The sequence below is a fragment of the Erythrolamprus reginae genome, chromosome 3 (genome assembly GCF_031021105.1).
Source record: "Erythrolamprus reginae isolate rEryReg1 chromosome 3, rEryReg1.hap1, whole genome shotgun sequence".
Classification (NCBI taxonomy): Eukaryota; Metazoa; Chordata; class Lepidosauria; order Squamata; family Dipsadidae; genus Erythrolamprus; species Erythrolamprus reginae.
In genome coordinates, this window is record NC_091952.1 from 152,330,572 (window position 1) to 152,352,912 (window position 22,341).

A 22,341-nucleotide genomic window follows, 5' to 3' on the forward strand; every position below is an offset into this window, starting at 1 on the left:
GTAAATTACGGAGTGGTCTATTTAGGGCTAGATGTCATCCACCAATCTCCTTGGTAGATGACATCAGAAGGTGCCTTCTGATCACTGGCATTTCCAATTGTGTTAAGGCAAAAAAAATATTAACATGGGAAATATACTTAAATTGTCTTTAAAAATAAAGAAAAGCCACAAATCCTCCCAAAGTTCAAGGTGGAGAAAGTTATGATCCCACTGACTATATTATTTTCCCCTCTGCAAGGTTTTCTCCTTAATTAGTATTGCTGTGAAAGTTTAACGTACTGATATTTTAAATATGTATCCATAACTGGTATTCTGGTTAGCCATTTCAGAAATCAGTAGAAGGAAAGCAGTCAGGGAGAAAGTGATCAAGCAATAATCACTGCTATATGTCAGCTGCCAGATGTTCTATGACACTGATTGTCCCATGTTACTCACTGTCAGGTAACACTGATCACTGCATACTAGTTTTCAAATGCTGTCAAATATTAACCAAAACTGCAGAATGTTCAAATGTCAATTTCTATCATGAGCACCCATGAAAGGAAGGAGACAGAGGGCAAATGGTGACATCCATCTCTTCTTGTCATTCCTTAACTGACAAAAAAGGGGGGACCTGTATACATCTGTGACATCATGATGTCATCACATATCATGTGTGATGCTGCATTCTAATACCAAATAACAAGCGAATTTGGGCAATATTCCCATATTTCTTAAATACTAAATAATGACATCACCATCTACAGTATACAAAATAAGCATGTGTTGATCACTTGTCTTGTCCTCATTATTTCATTATACGATTTTAGTTTTATCACTCAGTTTGTTATGTCGCAAGTCGAATTTATTGTTACTGTATTGTCACTCAGTTGTTTATCTGCATAATAGCTGTACTAACTTAACATAACCTTCCACCGACAATTTATAACAGGGCTTGTAATTCATCCAAAAACTAGGGAAAGGAATTTTTAATTTCAGGATCAAATTTATTTGGTTTTCCAGGATGATGAAAAGTATGATAAAATTAGCAACAGACAACTCTGTTCCTATCCATCTATTGATTTCCAAATTGTCTATCTGTTCTAAAGACTTCACTATCTTTCAAACAGGATTAAATTCTTTCATATTGGGGTGGGGGCAGGGAGCAGGAAAGAGAAAGAGAGAGAGAAAGGGAGGGAGGAAAGGAGAGGGAAGGAAAGAGAGAGAGAGAGGGAGAGAGAAAGGGAGGGAGGGAAAGAGAGGGAGGGAGAGAGAGAGTGGGAGGGAGAGAGGGAGGAAGGGAGGGCGATAGAGAGGATGGGAGAGAGTGAGAGGGAGGGAGGGCGAGAGAGAGAGAGAAGTTGTTTAATGTAGCCAAATTATTATTGTCATTTTAAATTCCAGAATTCATAGGAAGGAAAGTAAATTATCAGCTATGTAGGGAAATTTTCATCAACTTATCCATGAATCTAATTGATTAAAAACCTCAGTTGATTAATCAGAAAATGAATTAGTTTGAGGGTGTTAGATCTAAAGTCCCCATTTCACCAGCTTGCTATTTCATTGTTTCTATCATTAATTTTTTTTCAAAACACGAGTAGGATAAGACGATTGGCACGCACCAAGAAAGAAGCTTATGTCATTTTTTTGGTTCTAAGGAATAACAGGAAGAGAATTTGCACTTTCTTTTATACAAGGGGGAAATGCTCCTGTTGAATATGTAAATATGTTATTGTACATAGGTTGCCTAAAGTTCACATTTGCATACTAGCTGATGATTGGCTACCCTGTCTTAAGCGGGAAAAGTAACAACTGTCAACCCATGCCTGTTGCTGGGGGGAGAAAGTATAAATACTTAGAGACGCCCACACTTTCCCTCAGACCTTTTGTACCTCCTTGGTTAGAACACTCCTGATTAGAGCTAGCTAATACTCTGCAGAATAAACCGTCTTGAGTTCCAGAGTCAGCCTCCTTTGCACTCATTTCACTGGCAATGAAGAAGTCAAACCTACACATGCTCCTTGACCATGGTAGCCATACCTCCTGATTCTTTCAATCCTGAAAAAAATCACTTGGCAGACTTACATGGCCAAGTTTGACGTTTTTTCTGGAAGCCGCTGGCATGAAAGACACCGACAGTGGACGGAAGAGACCTATCTTTTTAAATTATTGTGGCTCAAAAATCTACGATCTGGCTCAGACCCTCACTGACCCAGAACCCGCAAATTCCATATCCTGGGCAATGCTAACCTCCAAGCTTGGGGCTCACTTTAAGCCGACCAAACCGGCCAGAGTTTTCAGACACCAGTTCTCTCAGATGGCTCAAGCCAAGGGGGGACCTATTAGCCAGTTCGCCAACTGACTGCAAACCATAAATGTAAATTTTAAAACCCTGAGGCCCGTCTAATAGACGCTTTAATTTTTGGAATGCGGAATGTGGCAATCGGCAACAAACTCCTTAGGGAAGAAGACACTTCCTTGCAAGGTGTAATTAAATCAGCTAGAACAGCAGCTCCCCCTTCTGATATGTTACAGCCATAGCAAGCATGGGAGGAGCTTGGGAGGCTGGTTCTCAAAGACTTTGCTTTGGGACTTCTCCAATATCTTCCACTAGGCAAGGAAAGAAGGTCCACTGGCCAAACAAATTAACCATATAAGAAAAAAAAAGATTAAACATTTTGACCATGGAAACAGAGGTGTGGCTGCAGGAGTAGAGAGTGAAGTGTTAGGTGGCAGGTTTAGGTTCTAGATGTGAGATTGCTTGTATTAGTTACCAGATTTAGAGGCCAATATTAATGCAATGGGACCTTTGTACAGATGTTTTCTCATTAGTAAGAGGATAGAGGCAGCTGGTGACAAGAAAGATTTCCACACTAATGATTTATACTGTTATCCAGCCATCCTTGTGGCGCTAAATCACTAATGGAGAAAGGCTTTATATCACTACATCAATGGCTCTGTGACGCTATAAATTACCACTGCAGATATGCTCCCTAATGTTACATTGAATCTGAACACTTGGGATATATTTATGTGAAAGGTTTCGGTCCCTCCCACACCTTCTTCGATAAATTGTGGCTTACCTTTTCTTCTTTCCTAAGTCACGATGGCTTAGTCAAACCTGTGACTATTAGGTGTTTGCTTTTTTATATTTGGCATTTGGGTGTGGCTCCTAAGGTTTGTAACCTTAACTTTGCCACTGTGGGACTTGACCCCTGCCTTTATGGGTATTTAAGCAAATGGGAGTGGGCAGGGAAGTGGATTCAGGTAATCAACCCCGAGAGGGTGATGCCAGCAGGGGCCGATAGGGAGAACTAATCAAACCCTTCTACGTAAAATCTGCAAAAGCCATTCATATTAGACAAATATCATTGCATATCCAACTTCTCCTTTCTGGGAAAGGTAAGAGAGTGTGGTAATTGATCGAGTAACAAATCTCAGGCAAAATAGATTATCTAGACCTATGGCAATCCAGGGGATGAGAGAGAAAGAAGAAAGATATCAGAGAATGACCTTGACCTTTGAAAGTAGCAAATATTTTTGGCTGGGACAACTTTTTGGGTGACTGTTTGGATCTGTATGAGGAGCAGCAAGTGAGACTGGTTGGTTATTCATCTGAAAGCCCACTAACTCTAGGATTACACCATTTCTCATTGTATTGTACTTTCTTTGTATACTGTGGGTGAGTGTGGCCTAAACGGTCACTTGCAGCTTTATTATTTCTCCTATGGATAACTATAATTTTCTTTACATGGTGCTGCCCTTGAAGGGGAGGTCACCCAGAAACTTCGGTTAGGGTACAGTTCAGTGGCTCACAGACATACCGAACAGTCTTATAATGCCAAGTAATACCATTGCCAAGTTGGGAGCTGCACGGTTTCCTAATGCAGTTCAAGGTTCTGATCATTACCCATAAAGCTGTGTAGAGTTTAGGGCAGACCTGGGCAAGGGGTGGCCCACGGGCTGCATCCAGCCCGCCCACTGTCTGTGACCAGCCTGCCCGTTATCTGTGACCAGTTTCCTGGAGGAGGAAGCCATGAAGTATGGGGGAGAACAAGCGCCTTGAATGAACAGGACAAAAAAGCACCCACCAAAAAGACTCTCTTAAAGCCCCACCGTCGCAGTACAAATCGGGGTCACCCTTTTTAGTCCTGTTTTGCCACAGGAAAGCAATAATCCCTCCTTCCTCATGGATCACTCCTCTCTGCGGTGCCGGACAAATGGCAGCGGCTTGGGAGGGGGGCAGTTGCTGAGCCTCAGGGCAGCCCAGCCACAGTGGGAAGGGCGGTGGGCTACTGGGCCAACACAGAGGGGAGGAAGGCGGGCAGGCGGCTCCATGCCATATTGGGTGTTATTGTGCCATAAGTGAGTGTTATTGTTATAATGCGGGGGTGGGGCCAGCCGGGAGTGGGGGATTTGGGCTGCTGGGGAGGGGCAGCATGAGTGAGGAAGTGAAGGGAGGAGGGGGAGGAGAACAGAGGGACAAATGAATAAATAAGGAACAAGGGGAGGTTTGCGCTCTTTGTGTGTCTGTGTGTACTGGGTGGGTAATTTGGGAGAAAGAAAAGAAGGAAGAGGGTAGAACTGAGTTAATTTTATTAGTCCAGCCCTCTAAAACTATCCCAATTTCTCATGTGGCCCCATGGCAAAATTAATTGCCCACCCCTGGTTTAGGGCTTGGGTATCTTCAAGTATGCCTACCCCATACAGTTTCTGTCTGCTGAGCCCGAGGGAACAGATAACACCTGCTGAATGAGCCCTTTTCTCAAGGGATGTGAGAACCAAAGGAAACTTTCGTTGTGTTGGTGGAGAAGAACATAATAAACTAACAGCAATATAAATGATGTTCTATAAATTTTCCGTATCTAGTATGCCTTACCATTAATATATCAAGCTTCACTGTTTGTCGATGGGGACAAATTTGTCATTTAGATTTAAAGAGGTTTGTGCATTTAAGATTCTCTTCAGTGATAGATGGAGGGATGGAAACATATGCACTACGTAACGATCTTTAAAACAGTAGTCCTCTCTGCATGTTCATTTGGGAATGTCATAACAGAGGCACTGTAAAAAAGAGGAGAGGTGAGCAAAGCATTATACATTCTCTCTCCTGGCGTCTCTATTGCTGCCACTCAGAGAATTGCTGCATTTCCTGCCTGCCTTCTTTTGAACAGACCTTTAACCTTTCTGGCGTCCTTACTGACCCTGCCATCACTTCTGGGCAGTTTGGAAAGGCAATTAGGATTGGAATAAATCACAGATCTTGAAAGCAAGAAGCAGACATAGAAACTATAGATTTTATTCCAAGTTTGGAAAGCAGTCTGTTGAACTGTTTGTTGAACTGATGAACAATTGTAGAGAACTGGAATAAATAGTCTAGCTAAGAGAAGGACTATTGGGGTGATATGATAACAGTTTTCCAGTACTTCAGGGGCTGTCACAGAGAAGACTATCCAAAGCACATGAGGGCAGGACAACACATAACAAGTGGAAGATTATTAAAGAGAGATCTAACTAGAACTAAGGAGAACTTTCCTGACAGTGAGAACAGCTTAGCTTTATAAGTTAGCGTGCTCCATCACTGAAGGTTTTCAAAAGAGACTGGACAGCCATTTTTCTGGACTGGTAGAGGTCAGGGTCTTCTGTTCAAGCATGAGATTGGATTAAAAGACCTCCAAGGACCATTCTATTGAAGTTTGTTGCAGAAATCAAAACCAAAAGCACACAGAGATAACTGATTCAGCTGGATTCATTAACCTTTTAATAAATATAACAATATATATGCAATACCACAAGTAAATTAATTCTTCAATGTAGCGGTTACCAGCAAAATACAAGCAGATTCTAGTTTACAGTTCATAGAAAGTAGAGAGTGGACTGAGCCACAACCAGACTTCTAGTTTCAGTTTCAATTCTCTGCACAGACTCAGTTGTGTTTGGTTCTCATTGGCTGACTTAGTTGCTATGCCTATTCATTGGCTGACCTTGTTATAATTGGCTTTCCCAGTTCATGAATATATTAACACATTCCAACCTTGTTACTCTGTGTTCTATGATAGACATTGTGGTAAACAAAGTTATAGCAATATTAGTTTAACTTCTTCCCAACGTACCCTTTTTGATAGCTATGGAAGTGAAAAAATATTCATTGTAACTTGCTTTGGCTGACTGTTTACTTTTGAGTGTACTTGCCAAAGTTTATATAATGGTTGCTTCTACAATGTCTTGATTTTTAAACAAAATGTGAAGAGGTTCTTTCATTTTTGATGCTGTTAATGAGCAACATCTTAGGTCAGGGGTGTCAAACTCAAGGACCGGAAGCCGGAGCTGGCTCACAGGGTGCTTAGACATGTAAACAGTGAAGGACTAGGGTGGGGCACCACTACCAGTGAAAATGAAGCTTGGGAGGGCCACATGTGGCCCTCCCAAGCTCCGTTTTCACTGGCAGAGGATTGCAGGAGCACGGCATAACTGAAAATGAAGCTCAAGTGACCATTTTCTCTGGAAGAGTGCTCAGTCTACCACAAGTGCTCTTGACACGAGTGACGTTAAGCTGGCCATGCCCACTCTGCCCCACCCACCCCCAAGGTTAAACACAACACTGATGCAGCCCTCAGGGAAATTGAGTTTGAGACCCTTGTCTTAGGTAATGAGATAGAAGCACTTTGGCAAATAAACTCCTTCAATGAAATTGTGTGTTTCTGGAATCATTGCTCAAGTCCAGTTTTGCAAATTGTTTAAGATGCAATTCCCCCTCCCACCAAGGCCTTCTGAGATTTGAGATTTAGAGATGCCCTTTCATTGTGTTGCAGCTATTATTCAAATTTTTGCTGTTAGCATTTCCTTGTAATCATTAGGTAAGCAACAATATCCACATCATGAAGAAATAAAGATATAGGTACTGGCCATTAGTATCCTATTCTGTAGAAGTGTGGTCCTATATAAATTAAAATATGAATGATTATGCTTTATTTCAGCTTTCCTTTTTTATAAATCTAATAGTAAACGTTTGATTTATCTTTGGGATGAATTATCTTTTCATGGGTGTCAACTGCAGTTAACATTTTTAAAGATAGCAAGGTCTTCAGTGAGTGAAGAAATTTTAGATTAGGTTGCTCCATAAGCTATGCATCCATTTTCACTAATTCTCATAGAGAAGTTAAATAGAGGGGGGTAAGAATGGTGGGGGGGGGACAGAAAGAGAAAAAGAGTATATGGGTAAATGACTTTGAAAATAAATTATAACCCATATTAAAAATGAAGTTCAAGGAGAATTATGTGTAAATTCAAATCGAAGTGTCCCAAATGTAAATAAATCTGTAACTGTTTGATAAATCAGTTTGAGAATTATGAGACAAAGTTTGAGAATTATGAGACAAAGAAAATAGGGAAACAAAAGAACTACTTGAAGCCATTAATTTCTCCCATGCAATTCTTTTACTGAGATTTTAATAGAATGATATTTTGCATCGTAAAGCACCGCCTTTGATTCTATGATAGTTTGACATGCATTTATGATTGTATTTTATTAACTACTTTAAGTATAATCATAGAAATGCAGAAAAATGTTTTTGTTATTAAATTTTACAGCATAATTATGCAAAAAAATAAATAACAACCCCAAAAGACCAAAAATCTTGCATAGTGAGCAGCCCAATAGATTTAATAAATAATAAGCATGCAAATATTGAACATGTTGCAAGAAATTAATTAAAATGTTAAGTTTCCTACAACCTCGATCTCATTTCTACACATCTACTTGCTCTTCCTGTACACAGTTAACAGCTTGAATAGTTCTTTTTTCTACTTATTCCTCTGTCCCATCACTGCATCAAAAGGTAACTGGATCATTGGATGTAAATGTGGAGACAAACACATCCCAAATAATAATTCAAACAAAAGCCTAAGGTTTGTATCTGCTCTAAGGTAGAGTCTCTCAACCCTAGTAACATTAAGATGTCTGATTTCAACTCTCAAAATTCCCCAGCCGATACCATTTTTGGGGAGTTGAAATCCACACATCATAAAGTTACCAAAGTTCAGAAGCATTGTTCTAAGGTGTTACCCTTCATTCACTTGTAAAATTCATGGGGTATGGAAACATGAAACATGTTTCCCGTTTTATCTCATGGGACAGAATATGCAGTGCAAATATTTCTGAAACATGCTGTTTTAAGATGTTACTTACTTTTAAAAGTGCATGCCGGCTAAAATGCAATATTTAAGAAGTACATCAATAAGCTATACTATAGCATAAAAATAAATGTAATAGATTACAAAGACTGGTAGACTAAATGAAAAATATTATAGAACCAAAATATCTGTCCTTAAAATATTAAAAATATCAGATTTCCAGGGAGAGTGGGCTGTATTGTAGTATTCCATTACAGTAAAAAGAATGAAGATTTTTGAAACATCTGAAAAATGAATACATTTATTAATGCACTTATTCATAACTACGTTTCAAATACCAGAATCACCTTTTTACCAAATACTCAGAAAACAGCAAAAGCTGTGCCCAGTGAACTTTCTAGGGTAGAAAGTAGAAGAAACATTGAATTTTTTTTTTTAAAAAATCCTTCTTTCGCTGCCACCTGCCAAGTTCCAGATTGAAAACTGCACACAAAAATGACGTCTATATTTTTATAAATACTTATATCCCTCAAGGCAGCTTATAAAACATAAAGTCCATAAAAAGAATAATAATGAAATAATAATGGAAACCTTCAACCAAGTACTGGAAAACAGACAAAAAAGCAAAATTGGAAAAAGAGCTGGTCGAGGGCTTAACAACAGAGAGGTTTATAGAAGTATCTTATGAAGAGGATCCAAAAACCCCAAGTATACCAGAAGTGATGCAACTTCCAAACACATCGGTCCAACTGGTCTTTCAAGATTGGAACATCCCATTTTAAGCTCACACCACTTCTGGTATCTTAAAATGGCCTATTATCAAGTTGGAACAAAATATTTTTAACTTGGGATATTTTGTACAAAAGATATTTTGCATACCTTTACTCTAATGCAATGTTTTTAATAATAATAATAATAATAATAATAATAATAATAATAACAACAAACAACAAACAATAATAATAATAATAATAATAATAATAATTATTATTATAAAAAAGCAACAACAGCAGCAACAACAATTAATAATAATAATAATAATAATAATAATAATAATAATAATAATAATAATAATAATAATAATAATAATAATAATAATAATAATAATAATAATAATAATAATAATCCCCACTGATGGGTACACCTTGTCGTGGTAGTGGAGCATGTGTGCTTCAATGAAGCTGAGAGCTGTGCCGGTGGTAGTGTAAACTACTGGTAGGTCTAACTTCACCGCCGGAGTGGTCAAAGCAGAGGAGCCAGACTAAACATACCTAACCCATTTAAACTAATGGAGAGACAAAACAAAAAGAAGTCCATACTGACTCGGTCATCGCCCAGGATAAAAAGGACCACGGTGGCTGCTGTGGAACCTGGGCAGCCATCGGCAAATGAGCTACAGGAACAAAACAAACAAAGCTTACAAATCAAAAAGTGGCAGAAATTCTCAATGTCAGAGAATAGCACAATCATGAAGTGTTATTACAACTCAGAGCCTGAAAAATGTGGATATCAAAGACGGATGTACCAATTATGGAAACAAGAACATGCAGACTCAAAAATAATGGAACTTCAACTGGCCGTTCAGCGACGACTCATAATCAGGAACCAAATGTTCAGTGAACTCGAATTTGAAGAAATACAGAAAATTTGCAAAATAGAAACACCAAAATCTGATCTGGCACCAGTAGAAGCTCCAATAAGATCTGGAGTCACTGCACAACTGGAACCTGATGAAAACTTGGAAAGACAGCAAGAAGCTGCAGATGAGACACTTGGCACTATGACTCAAAGGCATAATAATAATAATAATAATAATAATAATAATAATAATAATAATAATAATAATAGGACTTATATCCCGACCTTCTCCTAGGACTCGGGGTAGCTTACAGCATGTTCAATGAATAATCAGGATAGGAAATGTGTATACATTTGCTAGAATTGGGTATGCCTAGTTCAGTGTTGGCAAACCTTTGGCACGTGTGCCACAGGTTGCGAGTGGAACCAGACCTGAGGGCATGCAAGACATTACCCTATGTCAGCTCCTATGTGCATGCGTGGACTGGCCAGCTGATTTTTGGCCTTTTGGGCCATTTTCACCCCCCCTCCTGAATCCTGGGGACAGCGAAAAATGGCCCAACGAGCCAAACAAAGCTCTGGCTGGCCCATTGGGCCATTTTTCACAGTCCCAAGGGTTCAGGAGGCTTTCCTGAATCCTGGAGAGAGCGAAAAACAGTCCAAGGGACCTACTGGACATCTGGAGGCTTCAGTGAGGCCTATATACAGGGGGATTATTCATATGCGCAAGGAAGGGCATTTCATTATGGGTGTGGGCACATGAATGCATGCTATCACATATGTGCATACCCTTTTGGCACCCGAGGCAAAAAAAAGTTTGCCATCACTAACCTGTTTAATGAAAAGAAGGACTACAGATGACCCAATAGCTGTGTCCCAATATCTAAGAGGCTGCCACAATGAAGAGGGAGTTAAGCTATGCTCCAAAGCACCGGAAGGCAGGACAAGAAGCAACAAATGGAAACTAATCCAAACAAAAGAATTAAGGAGAAATTTCCTGATAATTAAAACAATCAGTGGAATGACTTGCCTCCCGAAGTTATGAGTGCTCCAACACTGGAAGTTTTTAAGAAGTGATTGGATAACCATTTGTCTGAAATGGTATTTAGGGTTTTCCGCCAGAGCAGAGGTTTGGACTAGAAGTCCTCCAAGGTTCCTTCCAACTGTGTTATTATTATATTGTTATTCTGTTGTTATTTCATTCATTAAACAATGTCGTCTGGCGGACCCCAGGGGAAGAGCCTTCTCTGTGGTGGCCCCAGCCCTCTGGAATCAACTCCCCCCAGAGATCAGAACTGCCTCCACCCTCCTTGCCTTTCATAAATTGCTCAAGACTCACCTATATCGCTAGGCATGGGGGAATTGAGACATCTCCCCCGGGCTTATATAGTTTATGTATGGTATGCTTGTTTTGTATGATTTTTAAATGATGGGTTTTTAGATACTTTCTTTTAATATTAGATTTGTTACATTGTATACTGTTATTATTACTGTTGTGAGCCGCCCCGAGTTTGTGGAGAGGGGTGGCATACAAATCTAATTAATTAATTAATTAATTAATAATAATAATAATAATAATAATAATAATAATAACAACTATTATTATTATTATTATTATTATTATCATCATCATCATTGTTTATTACCATGATGGCAAACCTATAGCACGTGTGCCAAAAGTGGCATGCAGAGCCATCTCTTCCAGGCACACCAATCGTCAGCCATTGCTCTTCTGGGTTCCAGCGTGCACATGCAGGCCAGCCAGCTGATATTCGCATACACAGGAGTGGCCTAAACTGGAAGCCCAGGTGATCAGTGTGCGTGCACATGCCGGAAACTAGAAGCTCAGCTTTCTGGCATGCACATGCGTGCTGGGGAACTGCTCTTCCGGTTTCAGGCGCTCTCATCCATGTGTGCCGGGGAGCTGCTCTTCTGATTTCTGGTGCTCCCTCATGTGCGCACACTCCCGTTTCAGCACTCAGTGTAGAAAAGATTCACCAGCACTGGCCTTATAACATTCTTTTGCCTTTTCAACCTTGGGTCCTGCAGATATGTTTAAGGACAATTCCTTCAACTTCAATAAGGGAGTGACCTCAAGAAAGTGGGAATTGTAATTTGTTTTGGAGTCTGCCAAGTTGGGAAGACTGACAACAACTCTATGCAAGAAGCTATGCTTTTTTGGCCCTGGGCAGGGAGACAGGGAGAATCTTTTCCAAATCTGATAAAGTGAGCTCTAGTCCATGAAAGCGTATACTGCAAGAGCAGTGTAAACTTTATAGTCTGGGGAGTCTTGGACCATTTCCTCATTAGTGATTTATAGCATCTTATGCTATCACCCAACCATCCTTGTGACAATAAAAAAGCCTATCTTCATTACTGATATATCAGCAGAGCTATAGTTGGATAATGTCACCACACGCTGTAAATCACTAGTAAGAAAATGGCTTTTGGATTGTTTCAGCTGCAACAGGTCTCTATAAACTGGCCTAGAACTTCATTTTGAGATTCAGATGGATGGCTTTTCCCCACTGCTGAGTTAAAGTGCTCTCCCATCATTTTTGAGTCAGCACAAAACAATGTTGCCAACTCTTGTGCAATCTCTGTTTCTTCTGAATCACGGCTAAACTATGTTGTCCAGATGTTTTAGACTGCCACTTGTTGATGCAAGGTAATTGGTTTTCTCCTCTTGACCCTTTTCAGCATATGTCTAATCGACATGGAGAACTTTCATTCATCGCAGAGCGTAGATCAAGCCACCACTAAGCAAAGAGGTTTGATTTTAGAATGATTGAGCTTTCCTAGGGTAATTTGTTGGCCACCCACTCACCCACCCAAAGATGGGCATCTCCTAAGTTGAAAGAAAATGAAATAAAGAATTATGTGAAAGAGTTCCACAGCAAAAACAGCCTCAGAAAGAAGGAAAACAGGACCAAACCCACCTCTCCGGGCTGAATATCTGAGAGCAATAGTGGAAGAGGCTTGTGTATCTCCTTCCCCACCACTGCTGCCTGAGTCCCATGAGGATCTCAAGAGAAGAGCCAAAGCAGGCCTGACATCTGAGACCTGGGAAAGCATCAAGGGCTCCAAAGGCTCCATTTCTAACACACACTCTAACACACACCATTTCTAACACACATTTCTAACACACCCCTCATCCTGCCTTCAGGTATTCCTAGTTTCAGCGGCAGCTCCACCCTCACTACCTTCTCCTTTCTGTGCTGCTCCTGCATGATGCTTACATTGGGGGAATTTCCAGCTTTTTTGAAGGCATGGGTCTTTGCCTTCAGTGGGACACATTGAGCATTTTGCTGAGGTCCATGGATAGGTGAAGAAATGCCTTGCACCTTCTGCTTACTCTTCCCCTACTTTGCTTTTTGGCTGTGACTTTTTTACGTTGATTTGAAAGATTTATTGACATTACTTAACCCTTAACATGGTATGGGTTTGCAAAAAGATTTGGAAACCCATTTATTCTGGATGAATCATCCAGATTTAGGACTTATCATTAACGGTGAAGATAATGATGATGACGATGACAACCAAGTATCCAGTTCTGCTCACCGGCACCTATTAAGTGTGGCTAAAGGATTATTTTGTCTTAATATTTAATTCACTTTTCTGCTAATAATCCTGTCTGGTGGACACTTTGAAACAGACTGAGAAAAGAGAAAACAAGATATTAGAGAACAGTTCTGACATACTGTACAAACAATGAACTTGGTGGCGCTAAAAGAGGACAATAGCTCAGTTTTTATTACTTTTTAAAAAGATGGAAAAGAGGAAGTGAAATTTAGTCAGAAAGAAGAAAAGGCCAGAGGGACGGAGAGAGCTGTTCCCTATATGAAAGAAAGGAAAATGGTACCAATTGTCCTGAACCTATCTAGAGATACTCAACAGTAGGACAGAAACATCTATGGGGCTTTTCTTTCCTAAACCATAGCCTGGGGTCACTAGATTTAAATTAACTGGTTAGGGTTCCAAATAGCATCCAAAATTAAATTAGAGTCTAAGGCAAAATATTTCTCAGAGTTCCAATTTATTGATAGAGCCATGTTAGCACACCTAGGTGAAACTCAAATCTGAAATCCCCAGGTTTCTCCACCCTGTTGAAAGTTCAAGTCCTTGTCTCCACACCCCAAAATCCATCATGCTGTCCAATCTTCTATTGCCAAGATGGCAGAATCCAGCCATCATCTTCCATGCAGGTGCAGAGGTACAAAAACAAAGGATGACCTTGGCTTTCTAGAAAGAATTTGTTATGGCTACATGCTAGCAACTTCATACAAACCCCCCCCCCCTCTTACTTTCCCACAATAGAAAATGCATAGTAGAATAGTATAAAGTGTGGCAGGCTTAAGATCCCAAATGAAATAGCTTCAGTCTGACAGTAGATTTCCTTTCCTACCATACAAAAAAAGAAAAGAAAAACTATGTTAGCAAAATCATAATTTCTGTAATTCCCTTCTGCCTTCTTATTCTGGCTTTGAAAGGGATATTAGGCCAGCAGCCCCCCAAACATTTAGACACCAGAAACTGGTTTCATGGAGAAAGATTTTTCCATTGACTAGAGGGGGCGTGGTTTTGCATGCTGCCTGTATCCCATGGATGGGGCTTCACTTGTTTTCACAGACCAGTTGCTGGCTTGCTGCAGATCAGTGCTGGTTGGATTGGGGATTGGGGACCCCTGTATTATGCTCATATAAAAGAATAAAGAGAGTTCTCTTGTTTAGAGGTAGGGTATCTATGCTGGAGATAAAAAGTAGACATTTCATACTTGGCTTTTTCCAGAGGCTTTTGTAAACCAAGTACTGGATTAACATTACCATTATATACCATATTTTTCAGAGTATGAGCCAAACATTTTTACCTCCCAAAAGAGGGTGAAAACTTGTGTGTGTCTTATATACTGAATGTAGCTCTGTCTAGCCACCTCACCCTTTGGCCTCTGCCTCCCAGCAATTTACCTCCTTGCAGTAAACAGAACAGAGCCTGTTAAAACAAGCAACTGACCAGCAGCTTCCTGACCTTTAGGTGATTGAGGCTGCAGACAGGCCATGTGCTAGAACTGAAAGTCAGACTAAAGCTGCAAGGAGGCAAATTGCTGGGAGGTAGAGGCAGAGGCAGAATTTTATTTTTTGTGCTAATCAGACTGCTGAAACTGGATGCAAGGAGGTAAGTTAATAATTATAAATGTCTGTATAATGTTCAAATTATTAGACTTATTTTTCAAAGACTGCTTTATTATTGTTTTGTCATCTTAACAAAATGAAGGTTTTAAAATAAATGCTTGAGGCCCAGTGCTATTGTATCTTCCTTTAATTAGCAGAGTAATGTATATTTCAAGAAAGCCACATCAATTTTAATAGCATCTGTACAAGTATAGTCTAAAATGTAACTGTGTCTCATTTATTAAGATAAAGCAGCTGAGTTAAATCCTGACTTAATCATATTTGGAGTAGATCTATTTAAATAATTGGGAGGAGTTATTATGATTACATTTAAGAAAACTTCCTGGCATTTATATACCACCATAATGCACATTTCTCCAATTCTTTGTTATTTCAATGGGTTAGACAAATATGCACAGAAATACACAGCAAACAGTGTATATCATCTGTACTGTTTGCTGTTTGCTGGGAGGCAGAGGCAGAAGTTTTTTTTTCTTGTTTTCCACTACCGAAATTAAGGAGCATCTTATACTATGAAAAATATAGTACTTGTAGTTACAAATAAGCCTTGTTCTTTAGTAAACATGCTTGATGGAACTACAAATAGACTTTTGATCTAATTTGAATGGCACTTGGTGTATCCTCATTAAGACTTATTAAAAGGAAACCAAATGAATACAGTGGAATATACTAGATAAACATGCAGTAGTGATAGGTGGATTTAACAGGAAACAAGCCTACTAAATTCAATGGGTTTGCAATGAAATTTATAAAAACACTTCAGAAGCATAACATACGGAGTTAAGTATCTGCTTTGGGTGAAGCCTTGATAGGAGTACAAAATGGATGCCAGAAGTTTATAATCTCAATTATGCAAAATTAACTAATGAAGTGCTCAATTCTGATTACTAGGAGGCCTAAGAAGGGCAGCATGCCAGGCAGAATTTGATTTGTCATGTGCACACAACCTAATCCATCCAATTTACTAAACATTTCTGGTGGGGGTGAGTTAGTGGTATCCAGGGGTGGGCTACTGCCCAGATGGGGGGAGGGAATTCAGTGGGGTAGTGAAAATGGAGCTCCACCCCAGAGCACCCAATTTGTGCAGAGAGATGTTGAAAGAAAATGCAGGGCATCCTGCATAAGCCATGTCCATAGTGTGGTAGTAAAAATTTTGGTAGCCCTTCACTGGTTGTATCAGAAAATGAATGGCGGGATGTTCTGTTTGCCTGATATAATAACTATATCCACCTTAGCAGTGGACCAGTCTGTCTAAAAAGTTTAGCCTCAGCATTATACATCATCATTATCATAATCACCACTTGTTTTTCTTTCCACTGAACCCATTTTGCTGTTGGGGAGTTTACTGTTGGTGGTGATAAGACTGTTTCTGTTTCTGAGAAATTGTCCAAAACCAGGGTTTTCTCAGGTATCTACTTGGGAGTTTTGATTAGCCATCTCATCATCTGCAGAGTGAATCTTTCAGGAGACAGGTTCTCTAAGCAAAAAGGCTTTTCAGATTGAGATCTAAACAGCTTCCCTTTGAACCAAACCCAATTTCCTTGGCCCTGTGTTATTTCTGGAAGTGTGTGAACTACAGTCCCCCATTACCCACATACAGCATGATATTTGGTTTACTCACTGTTGCAGCTATTGTCAAGCACATGTGGGAAGGACAGTCTGGGAAGGCTGAATTAAATGGAACTTCCTTTACACCCGCTTCAGTAAATCAGTAAACCATAGCCCAATTGGCCTTTTAAAAATTTCTAATCTGATACATTCAAATAATTGTGAATATATATTGGCATTGATTTGATGCCTGCAGAGCCGCTATCAGTTCAGCACCATCCGCAGCCCCATTTGGCTGCAGGACAGTCACTTCTCCAGTTAAAAAACACCTAATTTGTTGCAATGGAATTTCCTTAGAAGGGAACCTTTTTACCTCTAAGGATCGCAGCCTGCAGGGACAGTCCTGATAACATCAAGGAGAGATTAAGTTCTGAATTTAAAGGGACTTGCTGCCACCTAAGGGAACAAAGTGGCTGTTTCACACGTGCATCTTAGATTTCTCAGAGCTGGTGGAAGCTTTGTGTGATCTTGTGACTCTGAGTGACTCCCTTGAATACTGTTGTGCCAGAGTTACTGTGGAAGTCCTTGCTGTGAATATTACCTTCGGAGACCCAATTCATGCAGGGATCTCTTAATAGTGAGCCTTAGAATTGTGAATCTAAAGGAGCCACTAAGGCTAAGCCCTCACAGATCACCTGAGGTCATCCCAGCAACTTACACATCTTGAAGATAGCTTTCTTGCAGTAGGCACTTTTCAAGGGATGGGCACTGTGGCTACACGCCCTGAGGTAAACTTGCGTAAATAGCAAGTGTGTTTAGGTTAAATGTATTTAAGGAGACTGCAGTGCATCAATTAATTTAAACAATACAGGGGGAATTAAGAACCTCCACTTCAACAGGAATTGTTTGAAGGTAAATTTGATAATTTGTGATGCACTTTGCAGGGTCATAATAAGAACAACTGAACTTTCCTTACACAAAATGCTCGGGGAAGGTAGTGCAGAGGAGAAATTATCTTCTTTCTTCACACAGTATTATATTCAGATCACATTCTTCAGAAATGTCTTTTCTGAAGAATGTGATTATAAAGCTTTATAAAGTATTGTTATCCAAATGCTATTAAAGTGTCTTGCATTTGGAACTGAAATGTAATTTTGAACATGTTCAACACAAGACAAGAATTTTGTGTTCTCACCTCACTAAATCTCTTTGTGACCCACTGACTCTTGAAATGGTCCCTCTAGTTGTTTGTGATGATGATTAGGGTGATCCAGTTTTTAAATGAAGATTTTATTTATTTATTTATTTATTTATTTATTTATTTATTTATTTATTTATTTATTTATTTATTTATTTATTTATTTATTTATTTATTTATTTATTTATTTATTTATTTATTTATTTATTTATTTATTTATTTATTTATTTATTTATTTATTTATTTATTTATTTATTAGATTTGTATGCCGCCCCTCTCCGTAGACTCGGGGCAGCTAATAACAATAGTGAAACAACAGATAACAAATCTAATATTTTAAATAGTTTAAAAGACCCTAATTTAAAAACCAAACACACACAGAAACATACCATGCATAAATTGTACAGGCCTAGGGGGAAGGGAATATCTCAATTCCCCCATGCCTGATGACAGAGGTGGATTTTAAGGAGCTTATGAAAGGTGAGGAGGGTGGGGGCAATTCTGATCTCTGGGGGGAGTTGGTCCCAGAGGTTCAGGGCCGCCACAGAGAAGGCTCTTCCCCTGGGTCCCGCCAAACAACATTGTTTAGTCCATGGGACCCGAAGAAGGCCAACTCTCTGGGACCTAACTGGTCGCTGGGATTCGTGCAGCAGAAGGTGGATGTTTCTAAAGCATGAAACTGGCAAGTATGAGTGCAATTTCTTTGTCCACATCCTTAGCTCGAATTAACACAGTTTTTAGGTAAACATTTGAAAGAATGCACTGTGCTTCTCCAGAATGATTGGAAATATATATACTTGGAAGTCTGATCATCTTCTTTCAAAGAGATTTCCTGGCATGGAAATTATATTGGATGCAGCTGGCTACTTCACTGTGTTCAATGAATGTTGCAACACAAGGAAGCACGTGTTGGATTGAGCCCCGCATTCTGAAATAAATTTACTTTGATGTTCCATGGTTGTCCATAGGGGCTACACATCTGTAATTGGATTGAGTTATCTGGGACTAGAGTTGGGAACCAGATTTTGAAGTTATGATTTTCTTGAAAACCTGATCTGCACTTTCATTATTCCTTGCTGTTGCAAACATCCCATCTGAGAGCTATCAGGTTGGCAAGACTCATCCTGGACTATGTCACCCACTTCCTCAGCTCACACTATCTAGGAAAGACTAGCTGAGATAAGAAACAACTAAAGGGTAGGGTAGGGGAGAGAATGCTTCAAGAGCTCCTTTAGAGCATTTCGAAATCCCACTGAGAGAATCTCGTAAGGAAAGCAAGTCCTACCTGCTTTTTCTTTCAGATTCACCCAAAACTTTATCGGGGAACAAACAGTGCCTTGCTATACAGATCTATTACAGAGGTGCAAATCCCATTTAACTCAATGGGATGTATGCCTAGTTGGGCCTACACAGAGAATATCACAGAAGACTATGTTAATCAAGGCCAATCAAATCACTCAAACTGTACGGTCCTGATACTCATTCTTTCCAGAGGCAGATACCCTTCAAAATAAACCACATTGATTTCCCCGAGATGGTCTTCCCAGACCATCTTCAGCTTGCGTTATTAAATCCCATTGATCCTAGTGGCAGAGAGTTAAGTCAGCTCTCTCCTACCCGAAATCAATGGGATTTAAAGAGATCTTAAGTACTTTGGCTGCATCCAGTTATAGACACTCATACCTGGGATGCATCTAAAGTCATCCAGAGAGCGGATGAATTATTGGGGAAAGGAGCTTAGCCCTTCCACCTAGCCCTAGATTTTATTTCTAGATCTGATCGACGAGAAATAATGGATTGCTCCTTCTTCAATTCTGCTAAAAGTGCACCGTGGAAAATGTTGGATATTCGGTTAATTGCGCTTAGAAGCAGGGGGCGAATGCCCTCTGCTAAGAAACAAATATTTAGATAAATAACAAGGATCCTCTTGGCAAGGTCGACGCGTCTGTGGTCGCTTGGCACCTCTTTCATTTATTAGCAGTAATAGACGCACCAAAGGCGGCCCTGAAGTGTAACGCTGCCGGTTACGCGAATTTTGGAAAGGGAAAGGAAAGACGGGGTGCATAATCATAGCGGAATGAGAAATCAAAGCCTCGGAAAGGCCGTAGGGTTTTGGTTTTTTAAAAAACTAGCCATTCAAGAGATGATTTCCCGAAAGCGTGGGAGACGGAAGATTAACGCGCCGTTTCCTTACAAACCCGCACAGTCCAATTCCGGGAGAGAAAGAATTACAATAAACACCCTCAGAAATGACACCAAACGTCCCGTTTATGGCTAAGCTCTCCGGTTAGTTCTTTCCCGGCGTCAAATTGGGGGTGGGTGGGTGGGTGGGAGAGTGGGGGGTAGGGTAGGGTATGGTGGGGTGGGGAATCTTCTTTGTCACACCGCCTGCGTTCTGCTTGCGTTTGGAAATGCATGGCAACAACGTAGTGTTGCTGTTTTGAAGCCATAGAAAAATTATGCAAATCAACCCCAAAGCAAGCGATCGCCTTTTGAAATGGTAATGCTCTATTCATTAAGTACTTATTGGAAAACTAGCCGCTTTCCACCTCCACCCCCTTCAACCACCACCGTTCCCCCATTTTTTTTATTTTTTGCAAGAAAAGCAACGCTATCTCTTCGGAGAAAGAGCAAAATAGGGAGAAAGGAAGACGAACGTGGCATTGATATTTAAACTGTCTAGATACTGGGGTTACCATCCCTTTTGATTATTGCCTTTCATGTATTGATAATTATTTGCTACACCCGGGATGTGTTTGGATCCCATCTCCGAGCCCGGTGACTAAGAATTCAGTTTCAGACACACAGGAAAATCCTTGGGGAACCGCTGGAACCTACTCCTAAACTCACCCTCGCCAACCTTCTCCCGGGCCCCCCACACGCACATGTTCCATCATAATTTAATTCCCATCCTGCACCAATGCACAGCAGGAACAGGAATGATGGGAACTGTAGTCCAACATACCAGAGGAAGCAATGGGGAAAGCCATTCTGGGGGAAGGATTTGGGGCTGCTGGCCAGAGGGACTGGCGAAGACAATCGCGTTTCACCTCCTCCCCTCCTGATTGTATTTGATTCTAATTATCACATTCGGTAATTCTAAATGGGAGGGAGAGGACAAGGACGTTCCTCTTTGTAGCCCATTTGCCACATGGTGATTGGCTCCAATTCGAGGAGATTTCAAGGCGAATATCTGGGATATCTGGAATACCTCTATGAAGTGTCAGAAATGAAATAAAAGAAACAGGCGCTCATTCCTTTCTGCTTAGTATGGATAAGAAACGGAAAGCTGTGTGGCGGTCCTTATTCGCTTCGCAGTGCCAACCTACCAAGGCGGGCGTCGAGGATGAGACTCATGGGTGGGGGCGGGGGTCTTTCATGTAGAGGCCACCATTCGTGGCAAAGACAGCCATTTCACTTTTCGGCCCTAAACGTTAGAATCAGCAGGTAAGCAGGTTGACTTAATTCCAACGAGCGTTCAAATCGGAGGCATTCTAGGTACGGGAGAAAGTTTGTGCTGAGCTATGCTTCATGTTTTGTCTAAATTCATCTGGGTGACACCGCATATTTGCTGCTACTATCTAAAATACAGAGAAGACGTCAAGCTACCAATTTTACGAGCAGGTGGACTTACTGCCTGGCCATTGCATTGCAAAAGGCACAGAACGGTCTCCCAGCGGTCAAATGTGAAGGGTGTGGAGCGGAGAAGAAAAATGATCGGTGGCGCATCTCGAACCGAATTTCCCGCTTTTGTGTAAAGAGACAGAAAAGTAGCAGGCCACTGGGTTCCGCGGAAGGAAGAAAGCAGATTGCTATTAAGCCACTTTAGCTCCAATCCCCCAAGTGCGCGGATTCGATTTGCCCCATTCGGTAATCGATCAGACTCGAGGGAAGCTTCAGCCACAATTTGTAAATCCACCTGTCACTTTTAAGGTCCCCCCCCCCCCGAAACCTCAGGTCACCCTCCCCGCCATCTGCTGGATGATGAAAGCAAATTGTTGCTTCCGAGCAACTTCGGCGGACCAGACGGGGATGGATGTAGTGGTGCTCTTTAGATCTTTACCAGGAGTTGAGCCATTAAGCGGAAAGACATCCCATCGAGATTGCCCTCACGTTGTGCCTGTGCAGAATCACCGCCGGCCGTTTTTACACTATTTCTTTCTACTCCGTAATTCATGGCAATGCCGCGAGGGCCTCAGCTAAGTCCTCGGAGTGGCTTTTATAGGGCCAAGCGCTTTAAGCCTGTGGCAGGCCGTAAGGGCGACACTCGAGTAAAGAACTGCTTCCTTCAAAACCAGATGGAATAAGGACTGCAGGGGAAAAACGGAGTACATGGAATTAAAGGCTTCAAAAGGGACCTCAAAAGTCCCCTCGCCCATCCCACTGAACCAAACGTAGTACTGAACCGGGAAGGAGCGCGCAAAAATTGATCACACGCGCACAAGCGATCCGATTTCCCCAACCCATTGATTATATATACCATCAAGTCTCTGTCTATTCTTTAGCGACCATATAAGATATTCCCGCAGCGTGAGAAAAATCCTCCAGAGGTCAGCGGTAAAATAGACGGCGAGGGAGTTCCTTTGTACCCCCAAAGTACCAGGCGTTGGCAGAATTTCGTTGGAGGGGGCGGTGGAAGGAGTTACTTGAGGTCCCAATGGAAAGTGTCTACGGAATAATTGCAGGGTTTTTTCCCATTGGATAAGTCTTATCGCT